The following is a 13626-nucleotide window of genomic DNA, read 5'->3' as shown; positions in this document are numbered from 1 at the left end:
GAAGATTGGCGGTGTGACATTCTTGTCCAACTTTCTCATCTTAGATATGTCTGAGGATGAACAAACCTCCTTTACTCCTTGTAGACCATGAAGATTGGTCAACAATGAAGTTTGGTTGCCCTTAGGATCCACATCCTTGGAAATAGATATGGTTATGGGAAACTGACCCATTAAACTAGGGGGAGAGGATTTTGAAGAGTAGCCTGAGTGGAAGAGGAGGATTGGGCTCTTGGGGACTGCCCCATCAGAGATGACCAAGATGGAGGAGAGGAATCAGAAGCCATGAAGGGTTTCGAAATCTTGACCTACTTGCTAGATCATGATATCCCAGATGAAAATGAAGTTGTTATCTTATACTAGATGGGCGCCTTGGGCTCCTTGTTTGTTAACATGGCAGAAATAAGTTCTCTAGATTGTGACAACTATCCTCTATGTGGGAGGGTATAGGAAGCAGTAAGACCCAATAAATCTTTGACCCTTTTTCTAGGTGAACCTCACACAATGCCCTTTGGTCTCAACAACAATCCTCACATGTATTGGAGGATAGAATCCAAAACTATATGGGAGGGTGATGTTGAGATCACCAGCGTGACTAGATCCAATGAGCGGGATGGCCCAATGTTGACAGATGACATGGGCGGAAACCATCCTCAAGAGGTAGTTCCAATGTTGACATATGACATGGGTGGCACTAACCCTCAAGAGCTAGGTCCAAGGTTGACACACGACATGGGTGGCACCAACCCTCTAGATGTAGGTCCAATGTTAACACACAACATGGGTCGCACCAACCCCAAGGGGGCCATTCTACAACCATTGTGGGATGAGTAGACTTAGGATAGTAATAGTACAATGGAGACTAGTGATAAGGACATAGAGGACATAGAGGACCTGGAGAGTATTGGATGGGTAGAGGATGCTGAGGACTTGGAGAGTCCTAGATGGGTGGATGACTATTTTGATCAATCTGATACCAAAGCTAGGCCACAACATGACTAGGCCTGACCACAACATGACTAGTGTTTGCCAGAGGCCGATGTGGGAACTTCCTCCTCCAAGACACAGAGCACTTTCAGGTATGATGTTGGACATAGCCAGAATCATGAACAACAAGAGCGCCTAGGAGTAGTAGTTCACATACACACTGGCTTTAGAGCTCTCTCAAGTAAGAGGCAAACACACCTTGTGCCTGAAGAAGAAGATGTCAAGGACCTCACCTTGCTTGACCTATACCTTTCTAAGGCATATCTCACCATGATAGAAGATGTACCCAGAACCACGTATGAGGTGGAAGCTTACCATACCGTGGAATGCTCAAGCAGGCACAAAAAGGTGAAAATAAGTCCTCCTCTAATGCCCTTTCTACATCTCAACCACTTCTAAAAATCACTCCAGCATCCTTTCCTCCAACTTGGTTGAGGGAAGTGAGTAGGGACTTTCCCCTCGAAGACACTCCTACACATGTAGGGTTGAGATAAGGGGTGACCAACCACCCCACATCCACAAGTATTCCCCAAGTGCATTAGAATGGTGGTACCTCAACATCGGGACTGAGAAGGTAGCAAGTTGGGTCTTGGATCATGAGTATCTTCTTGCTACTTCAACTGATTTTTCCCAAGAACATGTGGATGTCTTTGCTTGTTCATACAAAGATTTAAAGGGAGTTGTGGTGGCTGAGTTCATGGTGGAGCATAGTATCGAGTTGTACCTGAAGGCAAACCCAGTGATCAAAGGCCCATACCGCATGAATCCCAACTATGGCAAGGAGGTCCAAGTTGACATCCAGAAAATGGAACAAGCCCGTGGACTACTCTGAGTGGGTCAATGGAATTGTAATCATGTCCAAAAGGGAGACAGGCAAGCTCTGGGTGTGCATTGACTATCAGAGTTTAAATGTCACCACAAGATGATATTGTTTCCCCTTCCCTTCACTAATAGGGTGTTGAAGATAGTAGCTGGTCATGCTCTATACTCCTTCATGGTACAACTAGGTTTGGGTTCAAGAGCAAGATTAGTTAAATACCACCTTTGTCACCCAATGGGGAACATATGCCTACAGGATGATGCCTTTTGGTCTTTGCAATGCACCATCAACATTTCAATGCCTGGTTACCAAACTCTTCCAAGAGAATATTGGAAAGTTTCTTGAGGTACTATTGGATGATTTCTCAGCTTTCAATGGTAAGAATGCCTCTCACATGGACCCTACTATACAAACTGATCACATCAATAAGTTGAGATGGATTTTTGACAAGTGCAGAGAAGCCCGGTTGTGCGTAAATCTTGACAAATCCTTTTCCTAGCACAAGGGGTTCTCCTAGGTCACATTGTCTTGGCTGAGGGTATGAGCATAGACCCACAAAGGTGGAGGTGATACTAGCCTTGCCCATTCCTCACACATCCCACAAAGTCAAGTCCTTTTTGGGACATGTGGGTTATTTTTTAAGATTCTTTTGGTTCTATGCCGACATAGCAGTGGCATTGACAAAACTCCTCCATAAGGGACAATCCTCCACCGCTATGCCGACATTAACAAAACTCCTCCACAAGGGACAATCCTCCACCACTATGCCGACATAACAGTGGCATTGATAGAAATCCTCCACTAGGAACAATCCTTCCTTTGGTCCACACCTCAGTAACTAGTGTTCAAAAATCTAAAGGACTATTTAGTGAAGGCACCCATCCTATGGCACCTCAATGGAATATCATTCTTCATGTACATGTAGATGCAATGGATTGGTTTTTGGTGCAATATTGGCCCAACTGAATGCAGAGCACAAACTGTGCCAATAGACAATTCAAAGATGCAAAATGAAACTATACTACCACTATCCGTAGGGAATGGGCATGGATTATGCCATGACAAAGTACCGGTACTCCCTCTTGAGTAGTAATCATCATCATTGATCATCAAGCTCTCAAGAATTTGTTGAACAAACCCACACTTGGGGGTAGATTAAGCAGATGGATACTTCTTTTTCAAGAATTCAACTTTGACATTTTTGTGCAAGCAAGCCGATTTTGTCAACCTATAGGTCATTTGTCATGGATCTCTTTGGGTGAAGCAGCAACCGAGGTGGAGGATTGAACTACTGGATGCATGCCTCTTTGGTGTGATAGTGCTAAAGGATGATTGCTTGTTTGTTGTGGACTCCTTTCCACCATGGTATGCAAACATTGTGTAATTTTTGTCCACAGGTGAATTTCCTAAAGGACTAACCCCAACACAAAAGAGGAAACGGATCATTCAGGATGTCCCCTTTAAACTGATTGCTGGACATGTGTACAAGCTTGGGAAAGACCATATCCTGTGGTGGTGCATGCTCCCACATGAACCTCTCTCCCTCTCTGTTCTTGCTTCCATTTAGAGCACTCTCAACTGGTATCAGAGCCCGGGTGATCTAGCTGAGTGTGTGTGAATGCTTGGAAGCTTAGCAGCTCTGTGGGAGGAAGGAGAAGCTCTGTGGGAAGCTTTGTGGGTGACTTTACTTGCATCCGAGTATGCAGAGACCTTGGAGGAACCTTTGGAAAAGTCACTTTGGCTTTGCGATGTGGTTTTGAGAGCCTGTTAAGTGTTTTCAAAGAAAAAGTCGTTTTTTGAGCTTTTCCCTATTTCGTTCGATGAGAGAGACTCCGTATTGACTTGTAGAGGCAACTATTGCTTGCTTTTGGTGTCCACTTTGCTTCAGGAGCTTGGAAACACCTTCATTCTTGAATCTGGGATCATTTCATTGGATTTTTGACTCACTGTGTCAGTTTTTGCATTTTTCTACCCAGGTGTTGGAACTCAAGTTTGGAGTAACCATTTGCAGATCTGTCAGTTCCGGTGGACTCAGGAGTCCTAAAACTTCTATGTTGCTCATCATTCGTACTCCGATGGAGTTTACAAACAGCTCTCTTTCCAAAAACGTTTTTTCAGTTCGTGTGTTGGACCCAGTGATTGAGACCACGGTTTCCAAATCCATCTGTCCCATTGCGTTTCGGACGCCCAAAAACCCTTACCTATTAGTTCTTGCACGATTTGTGGAGTATTTTCAGAATTATAGATCTCTGTGTATTGGATTTCGTCTCTCTATTATGCATTTTTCATTCTAAGGTTTTGAAACCTTAGATTTATGCCACATGGCAGTGGATAAGTGTTGACTCCCATTTCTCACTCATCGGTTGGGATTTTCGAGTTTCGACAAAAGAGAGATATTTGCAGATTTTCTTGCTGAGTCCGATTATACAATGGCACCCATGTTTTGAGGCATCTCAGGTTCTATTTTTAGTAGCGGTCTTTTCCCTGGGACCATGATTTCTTGAGCATACCTTATGCAGATCACTCTAGTTGCAGTTTGAGCCATGTGCGCTCATTCGTTGTGTGCATTGGGTTGCAGTGGATGATTTATAGGCCATTTGGATGCATTGCGATCCTTATTGGATGCGCTGATAGGCCCAGATTGCCTTGTGGATGCTATTTTTTATGGACGCTTTGCACATGGATGCTACTTTATGCTGAGGGACAGCTTTGACACATTGCAGGTGATGTACTGATAGTGTTATGCTCTCTTGGATGAGATATTGGTAATGCATATGCCCGTGGATGGTGTTTATGCTTGAGCCATTTGGCACTTATTGGCATTTTGGATTGCCATTGCAGTTGGCATTTTTCTTTTGGGCCAGATTTGCTCATATGGATGCATAGTACATGCACATGAGTCAGCTGCATCTTTTGATGCTTTGAGCTTTGAGTTTTGGTGATATTTCAATCTATTGTGGCATACACATTTGGGTGCACCTGGTATTTGGTGTGATTCTCTCTTGCAAGTTGGGGCACATGAACCTGAATGGAATGAAACTCTTATGCCATTTGGGTTATGTACCGCATTTGAGTTTCTCTGATTTTGAATTTTGTGAGCACTGTCTCTATGGGAAGCAGACTAAATCAGCTCATAAAAGAAGGGGAAAGAAAGAGTTTGAAAAGCTTGATTTGGTGCATTCAGACATATGTGGTCCCATGCCTACACGATCATTAGGCGGGGCTGAATACTATGTGATTCATTGATGATGCAACTAGGAAAGTGTGGGCTTATGCTATAGCTTGGAAGAGTGATGTATTCCAAGTATTTCAGAAATGGCTAGCCTTGCAGTCAGGTAGAACGCTTAAATGCCCACAAACTGACAATGGTGGAGAGTATCTCTCTCATGACTTTCAGCATTTCTGTGATACACGTGGGATTAAGAGAGAGCTCACATCCCCTCGTACTCTAAAGCAAAATCCAGTTGCAGAAAAGATGAATCGTACCATTCAAGAAAGGTTGCAATGCATGCTTTCCAATGCAAGTCTTTCTGGTGGTTTTTGGGCTGAGGCAATGAAGACTGCAGTGCATGTGATCAATAGATCACCTAGTAAGAGTTTGGATGGTGGTATTCCTGAAGAGGCATGGAGTGGCAAGAAGCCCTCTTACTCTCATTTGCATATATTTGGGTGTGAGGCATATGCACATGTGCCAAAAGAGCTTCGAAAGAAGCTAGATCCTAAGTCTAGGAAATGCATGTTTCTGGGTTATGGTAAAAGTGGAGAGATGGGCTATCGTCTTTGGGATCCAAAAGCAAAGAAGATCATACGCAGCCATGATGTAGTCTTCAATGAGAAGAAGATGCATAAGGCACCTATGAGGGATGTGAAAATGAGGAGAATCACTTTCCAGGATGTGAACGCACCTGCATATGTTGATAGACAGCATGCTGTCCATGCACCAAATGTGCAAGAAATGGTACCACCAGGTACTCCCACAGGTATACAATCAAGGGTAGATGATGGATCATCTATTGGTGGAAATGATGAGCCAAATGTGGTTGATATGCAGGTGGGACAGCAAGCTGAAATGCCCTTGGGAAGATCATCTAGAGTGTCTAGACCGCCTGATAGATTTGTTCCAGGGGAAGACTATGTGATGCTTACTGATTGCGGGGAGCCTTCTTGCTATAGAGAGGCTATGATCCTGAGGATCAACGCAAGTGGGAGTATGCTATGCAATCAGAGATGAGTTCACTTATGAAGAATAAGACTTGGGACTTGGTTTCTTTGCCACATGGAAAGAAAGTGTTGCCATGTAAATGGGTCTACAAAATGAAGGTCACAAGTGATGATGTGCCTAGGTACAAGGCCCGTTTGGTTGCTAAAGGGTTCAAGCAAGAGAAGGGTGTGGACTTTGATGAGATATTCTCTCCGGTTGTGAAGATGACCACACTTAGATGCATGCTTGGACTAGTGGAATCAGAGGATATGGAGCTTATGCAGATGGATGTCAAGACAGCTTTCTTGCATGGGGATCTGCATGAGGAAATTTACATGGTGCAGCTGGAAGGCTTTGAAGAAAAGGGCAAAGAACATTTAGTTTGCAAGTTGAAGAAGAGTCTCTATGGTCTTAAGCAAGCACCTAGAGAATGGTATTAGAAGTTTGATGCTTTCATTTGGTCCCAGGGTTTTAGGAGTGAAATTGATCACTGCCTCTACATAAAAGGGCTAAGGATAATAGCCTGATAATCCTGGCACTATATGTGGATGATATGCTATTGGATAGCAAGAATACTTATGAGCTAGATGCATTAAAGGCCAAGTTGCATGAGGCCTTTGATATGAAGGATTTGGGACTTGCAGGTCATATTCTTGGTATGCGCATCACGCGTGATCGGAGTAGGAAACTCCTTTGGCTTTCACAGAAGGAGTATGTTACAAAAGTATTATAACATTTCAATATGGAGGGGGGGAAGGCAGTGAGTACTCCATTGCCTCCATATGTGAAATTGAGTCATACAGATAGTCCCAAATCAGATGAGGAAAGGGCCATGATGGCCAAGGTTCCTTATGCATCAGCAGTTGGGAGTCTTATGTATGCTATGATAGCTACTAGACCAGACATTGCATCTGTAGTGGGAGTTGTTAGCCGGTATATGGCTAATCCAGGAAAGAGGCATTGGGAGGTAGTTAAGTGCATCATGAGGTACATGAAGGGTACCAAGGAGATGTGCACCTGCTTTGGTAGAGGAGACATGCATTTACTTGGGTACACAGATTTAGACTATGCAGGGCATGTGGATAGTAGGAGATCCACTTTTGGTTATGTGTTCACCTTTGCAAGTGGTGCAGTGCCGTGGATGTCTCGCGCACAGAAGTGCGTTGCTTTGTCTACCACAGAGGCTGAGTATGTTGTAGCCACAGAGGGTTGCAAGGAGGCTATATGGCTTGATCGGCTAGTGGGAGATTTGGGGATTCATAGAGGTGTACTGACATTGCATAGTGATTCCATGAGTGCTATTCAGCTAGCACGGAATCCGGTCTTTCATGCAAAGACCAAACACATTGAGGTCAGGTACCATTTCATCAGGGAGGTACTTGAGGACAAGCGCATAGAGCTTGTCAAGGTTCATATAGATGATAACCCTGCAGATATGCTGATGAAGAGTCTACCTAGTCAGCGGTTTGAGTATTGTCATGTATTGATGGGCATTGGATAGTATGCTCACTGGTTATTCTCCCTTAAAGGCACATTGTCCTTTAAGTGGGAGGTTGTGGGGTTTAAAGGTCACTGTGCCTTTACCCCGGTTATGTACAATACTCAAACACATATATAAATGAATGAAAAAGAAGATTAGGGTGGTTCTGCACCCACCAAAACTTGTGTGGCTCTCTGTATCTCTCTCTCCCTCTTCCGTTCTTACTTCCGTTGAGAGCACTCTTAATTAGGGCATGGAGAATACCTAAATCATTGTCATAGACTTGGTCTTTAAATTGAGCATTTTCAGCCTTTGTTTCAAGGTCCCAATGAAATTGATGCTTCACGCAACCAAGGACGTCCATGCAAGATTTGATAACATTTCTTGGGGAGATCCAAGATTGTGAATTGAAGAGTAAAGCGGACTGCTGCTACTTTTGTGGACCCTCCATTCGCTATTCCCAAGGGCTTTGCATGTGAATCATCTGCAAGGCATATGTTGAAATTAGCCTTTTGCATTGGTGGGAGACCCCATTCATCATAGAGGTCCTTGGATAGGACATTCACACTTGCTCCACTATCCAATATGGCTTGGACTTCATCATATGCTTTATGGATCAAAGGCACGGTGATGTTGCATATGTCATCTCTCTCACCCATCCGCACAAGGATATCTTTGATGTCTTCCATAGGGGGAGGGGGATTTGCTAGTTCAATCCATACTTTGAAACTCTCCCAGAGATTGGGACAATTTTGTAAGATGATTCCAATGGGAATCAACACATGGCAACTTAGAATGCTAGAGACTGCGACACCTTCAAGTTGGCATGGTGGTACATTATGTTGTGGATCTTATTGCTGGAACAAAGGCTCGAGGACAGTGTCGATACTTGGTGGGGCCAAGTTAGGGATTGGACCTTGTGCTTGCTTCTCAGCCTCAAATTGACCTTGCTCTTTTTCCACCCATTGTTGAAGTGCTTGAAATTGAGCCTTCTCCACTTCTGCATTAGGGTATGGAGCTTCTTTTATTTGAGGATTAGGAGCTGATGTGGATGAGCTTGGCTACTCATTGCATGGAGGTATAGGCACTTGTGCTTTCTTTTGAAGAGGTATTCTTGATTGAATTGGAATATTAGGAGCCTTGGTGGCCTCTTTTTGCTAGCGTCTAATTACATTCACATGTGAGTATGCTTGCCGGCCCTAGACTTTGATGGTCCACCCCAATAATGCCGATTGGTATGTCAGGCTTAGCCTCATTTTGTTGCGGGACCTTATTTTTCATGGGACAATCCATATAGGCATGACCAATGGCACAATCTCTGCAGAGTGGTTGGAAAGTAGCGGGGCTACCATTATGAGGGTATTTAGCGATTTGGTGATTCTCTCCACAACTGTAACACTTGATTGGCGCTCGATATGTGTTGGGCCAACGAACTTGATTTGCATAGACGTGGATTGAACCTTTTGCTCCTTCCACATAGTACAGTAGGTACTCAGCTTCATACTCAAATTGCGAATCCACTTCTTCGACTTGAAGTACTTGTATTGGAATTATCGGAGGAGCTAGATTTGTTGCTCTTGGATATGTCCGGATGGGAACATGATTCAGCCTCATAGTTGAGGGTGCTTGTGCAAATGCCGATAGCTTGTACACTGGGATGGGTGCCGGTTGGTATTGTTGAGGTCGGGGCGGGTTGTTGCATATGTTGCAGATGCAACCGTTTTTGTCATGCCCACTAACTGTGCAGATGTGGCACCACAACCTTGGTGATGGATTGCCTTGTGCATTAATCTTGGCTCTTAGGAAGGGGCATTCATTTGCTGTGTGATTGGGGTTATCTTTAGAAACAACAATCATTAAAAATGTCATTGTTTGTGTACCACGAATAGATTAAATTGTTGCATTCCAAGTTCCCATACAATGGCTAATGTTGCAAATTCCTTGAAAGGAAACATTTGAAGTGGTTGGCTTCATCCACATATGACTATCAGTAGCCATCCACATATGACTATCCAATAGATGCTGACTTTGTTGACATATAATTATCTATCTTATGCTCCATCCCCCCCATTTCTGAAGTAGCTTCCCTTGCACACGGAAAATCAAATATCACATCTCCATCATAAGAGCTTCGAACCTCATCCACTTGACAAATTTGTGCACAAGCTTGATTAAACTGTGAGGCTTAATCGTATCAAACAAGACAATGATAGTACTTTTACCATTGTATGGGGACTTGTATGAGGCAACTCTATCTATAAGGGAGCCACATCAACCACCTACGATAGATTGGGACTCTCTATATCCACAAAAACCTTACTACTCATGGGTGTCTCACATTCAGAATTGTATGTAACCTCATATAAGATAGACACTATCCCCTCATGGATGTACATGTCATTCTTCTCCACATCATGATGGGAAAAGATGCTCACGCATCCTTCCTCATCTGCTACCTAGATGATGGCATCCAAGGACATAAAGTAATTATCTCTTCCATTGGTCAATGCAATAAAGACCTTCATATCATTGTCATCTTGGAACAGTAGCCCTCTCACCTTGTTGGTGTATGTAGGCTATAAAGGGGATGCTAAGAAGTATGAGGAGCACATCATGCACATGCTTAAAGCAACATAGGCCAATAATCAGACATGTAATGCTGAAATTCAGCTATCGTTTTTCCTCACAAGTTGGTCAATTTTCATTTACATCTTATGAAATTTTAGGGAAGAGAGAGAGAGAGAGAGAGAGAGAGAGGCAATATTATTTTCTAAGGCCAATGATTGAAATAATAATCACGTTGCTAGTTCTAGCTGGGGATCTATATGTAAGTGTGAGTGTTGCTAGTTAGGAATCATGACAATGCATAACAAGCTACAATGGTCAGTCACTTGAGATTGTATGCTTTCATAAATAGGGGCTAATACATAAATAGGTGTAGGGTTGATGCATGATCGGCTGTTGCCAATTGCAAAATTATTTTAGGGGTAGTTTTGGGGCCACGATGCAATGTAGGTGGGCCATATTTTGGATTTTGGGCAACTCGCGCTCTTGCCAAAAAACAATCTGACGTAATGATGGCCTTACTGGCATAAAAATTATAATGTAATGATTACCTTATTGGCATAATAATGAGACACAATCTATCAAAACTTGATGTTCTAAACACCATAGAGCTTGATACATGTCACTACAGAGCAGACTAGTTCTACCCTCCGTTGTGTAGTATTTGTGCTTCATCTTTATGCATCAAACTATCCACAATCTATCCTATGATCTACCCACATCTTGCCACCTATCATCTACCTACAATTCACCACCTATCATCTACGTGCATCATTTCTGTGCTGATCTAGAGTCACTCATGACCACCACCACAAACTAACATTGGCTTGGTACAACCACTGCAGTGGTTCTTGGAGTTATTTTAGTGGTGGTTGTAGCTACTCCTTACTAAACCAAATAAAATGTATTTACCTTAATTGTTTAGGTCACGTGAGCCCCCATTGGAGTCCCACAATTGTTCATATATTTTGCATTGAGGGTTCCCCTTTTCTAATTTATATTGTCAACATGCCATTGTTCATAGACTTTGCACTGAGGGTTCCCCTTTTCTAATTTATATTGTCAACATGCCATTGAGTAGGTTTAAAACCAGCCGATGGTTGGAATAGTATGTTGTTATAGTGTAATGAGAGTGTAATTAATAGATTAAAACAAGGGATTGAAAGTTAATCCTTGTGCAACCACTATGATGGTTCTATTTTAGTGCAGGTTACAGTTAATCCTAAACCAAGGAAAGTGTATTTCCTTGCAATCACCATGCTGGTTCTTGGAACTATTTTAGTGGTGCTTGCAGTTAATCTTAAAACCAAGGAAAATGTCAATTTGTGTGACTCTGGGTGCCTTTTACAACTATGACCACACAATCCATTGCTAGATTTTTCTATGATCAGGCAATCTTAATACTAGCCCCCCTTAAATGACACCTTGCTGGGATGAGGGGGGAGGAGCAGTGGCACATGCAGGGTCCCAATTAAATATTCCAGCCAACACCCACCTTGCCTGGTAGCCTAGCCTAGCATAGGCAGTCATATACATCCTCATCTAGCCACTGGTGTAGTCCCCATGATGTGTGATTAGATGGTTGTCATGTGAGAATCTCTCAGTCATCAAAGCCATGATCATAATAATTCAATGGCAAGCAAGCTAGCAAATTGAAAATTGTAACCATTTTGAATGGCATTATAACTAAAATTTCTAAAATTATAACAGTATGATTTTCTATTATTCTTATAGTCTAATTCTGGCTCAATACTAATCTGAGCTTGAGAATTAGATGGTTTTGACTTCACAATCATTATTAATAACATTCTTATGAAAGCTAATCTAAGGCAATTAATTTAGATGGTAATGACTGCTCTCATGTAGGGCTAGTGTTTACCAGTGGCTTTGATTATCCAAATGAACTTGGACCACCGTCCACAATCTTAGAGCGGTCCACTTGAATAGACATCATTCCTTTTCAAGGACATTTCAAGCTGCAATGTAGATCTTGAAAATATGATCCTACAAATTAGATGATCTCAAGTCTGCAATGTCGATCTTCAAAGTCTAAGCCTATGAATTAGATGGTCTCTTAGAGCTACCCATTTGGAATAGACATTAGTCCATTTGAAGGATGGTACTGCAATGTGGATCTTGAAAATCTAAGTCTGTGAACTGGATCGCCCTAAGTGCAATCATTGTTCTAACAGTCGCACGTGCACACACACACACACACACTATTACCAATGCGATGGTCCACACATGTTATTGCCAATGGGATGGTACATAATAACCACTGCAGTGAGTGATATGGCCCTACATTGCAAGTCAAAACACTTGAGGAAAGGTTGAAAGATAATAGTAGCGATGAGGATGATGAGTCATTGTTGTGATGTGAAACTAGCATACAATTCATTTAATTAAGATTTGCAATCACTAGCCCGATGGTTGTAAAAGATAAATGCCATACATTTTCTCTCATTTGGGATTACTAGGGGTTGTTTGGGATTTACTAATTGGAATTTATTTAAAAAAAGCATAGCATTGTTTGGGATTTACTAAAACAAGGAAGCGGATTTTTTGAATTAGTATACTATTTGGGATTTACGTTTACCCATGTTTGGGATTACTAGGGGTTGTTTTAGATTTATTAAACAAGTGTAGTGGTTGTTTGGGATTTATGAAAGATGAGCACGGGGTTATTTGGGATTTACAAAAACAAGCACGGTGGTTGTTTGGGATTAACTAAAATAAGCGTAGTGGTTGTACAAGCTGACTGTAAATACATTTTCCATTTTCCAAGATAAGTGGAATACATTTTCCTTACAATAAGAATACATTTTCTTTGTATTGTCCTAGTCCCTTATTCATCAATCCATCTTCATGTAGAGGGAAAACTTGAATTGGCCTGGAGCATCTCTTCACTGTTGCAATGTCCATGTTACAGCATCATGGGCATCATTGAGCTTTACTTGAGGGCATGTTAATTGGTGTTTAAATAGAGCTTTATTTTAATAAAAGCACCACATATATCATGTTCACCCTTGCCATGGATAGACCCAAAGAAATTCCACAACATGTTTAGACCGGTCAAGGATTTAAACCTTGAGACAAAATAGAATCCATGAACTAGTTTAAATTGAGAGCTAGCACCATCTAATCACACCCAATGTTGTTTTATGTTTTCTTTTACATGGGGATCATATTTTTTTAGCCATTCCCAATGCAATAGAATAGCATGCTACACACATAAGTCTATCATCTAAAATGTAGAAATGGTATGTGCATTGCACTAATCTGGACTCTTGTGAGCCAGCAAGCAGATTGGCATCAATCTAGAAGAATCAAGCAAATGACTTTATGTGTTATGTGCTAGAGTTGTTAACTACTTGTTGTACCAGTGATTGAGCACTTTGTATCTCATCTTATTCTTGAAATGATAACTTTGTGCAAAATCTATGACAGAGGTAATAGTATCATAGAAGAATTGGCAAGGCATGTCCTAAAGTGCTTATCTTACCAGCTAGCCATGAAATTGTGAAGCGCATATTTTGGGATGGGTTGAACCAAGTGCTCTATAAGCTCCCTCAAGTG

Source organism: Dipteris shenzhenensis, chromosome 1 (assembly GCF_047967505.1).
Source record: "Dipteris shenzhenensis isolate YYH24624 ecotype China chromosome 1, Dip_SZ_1.0, whole genome shotgun sequence".
Classification (NCBI taxonomy): Eukaryota; Viridiplantae; Streptophyta; class Polypodiopsida; order Gleicheniales; family Dipteridaceae; genus Dipteris; species Dipteris shenzhenensis.
The sequence above is the reverse complement of the archived record's forward strand: the minus strand, read 5'-3'. Positions refer to the sequence as shown.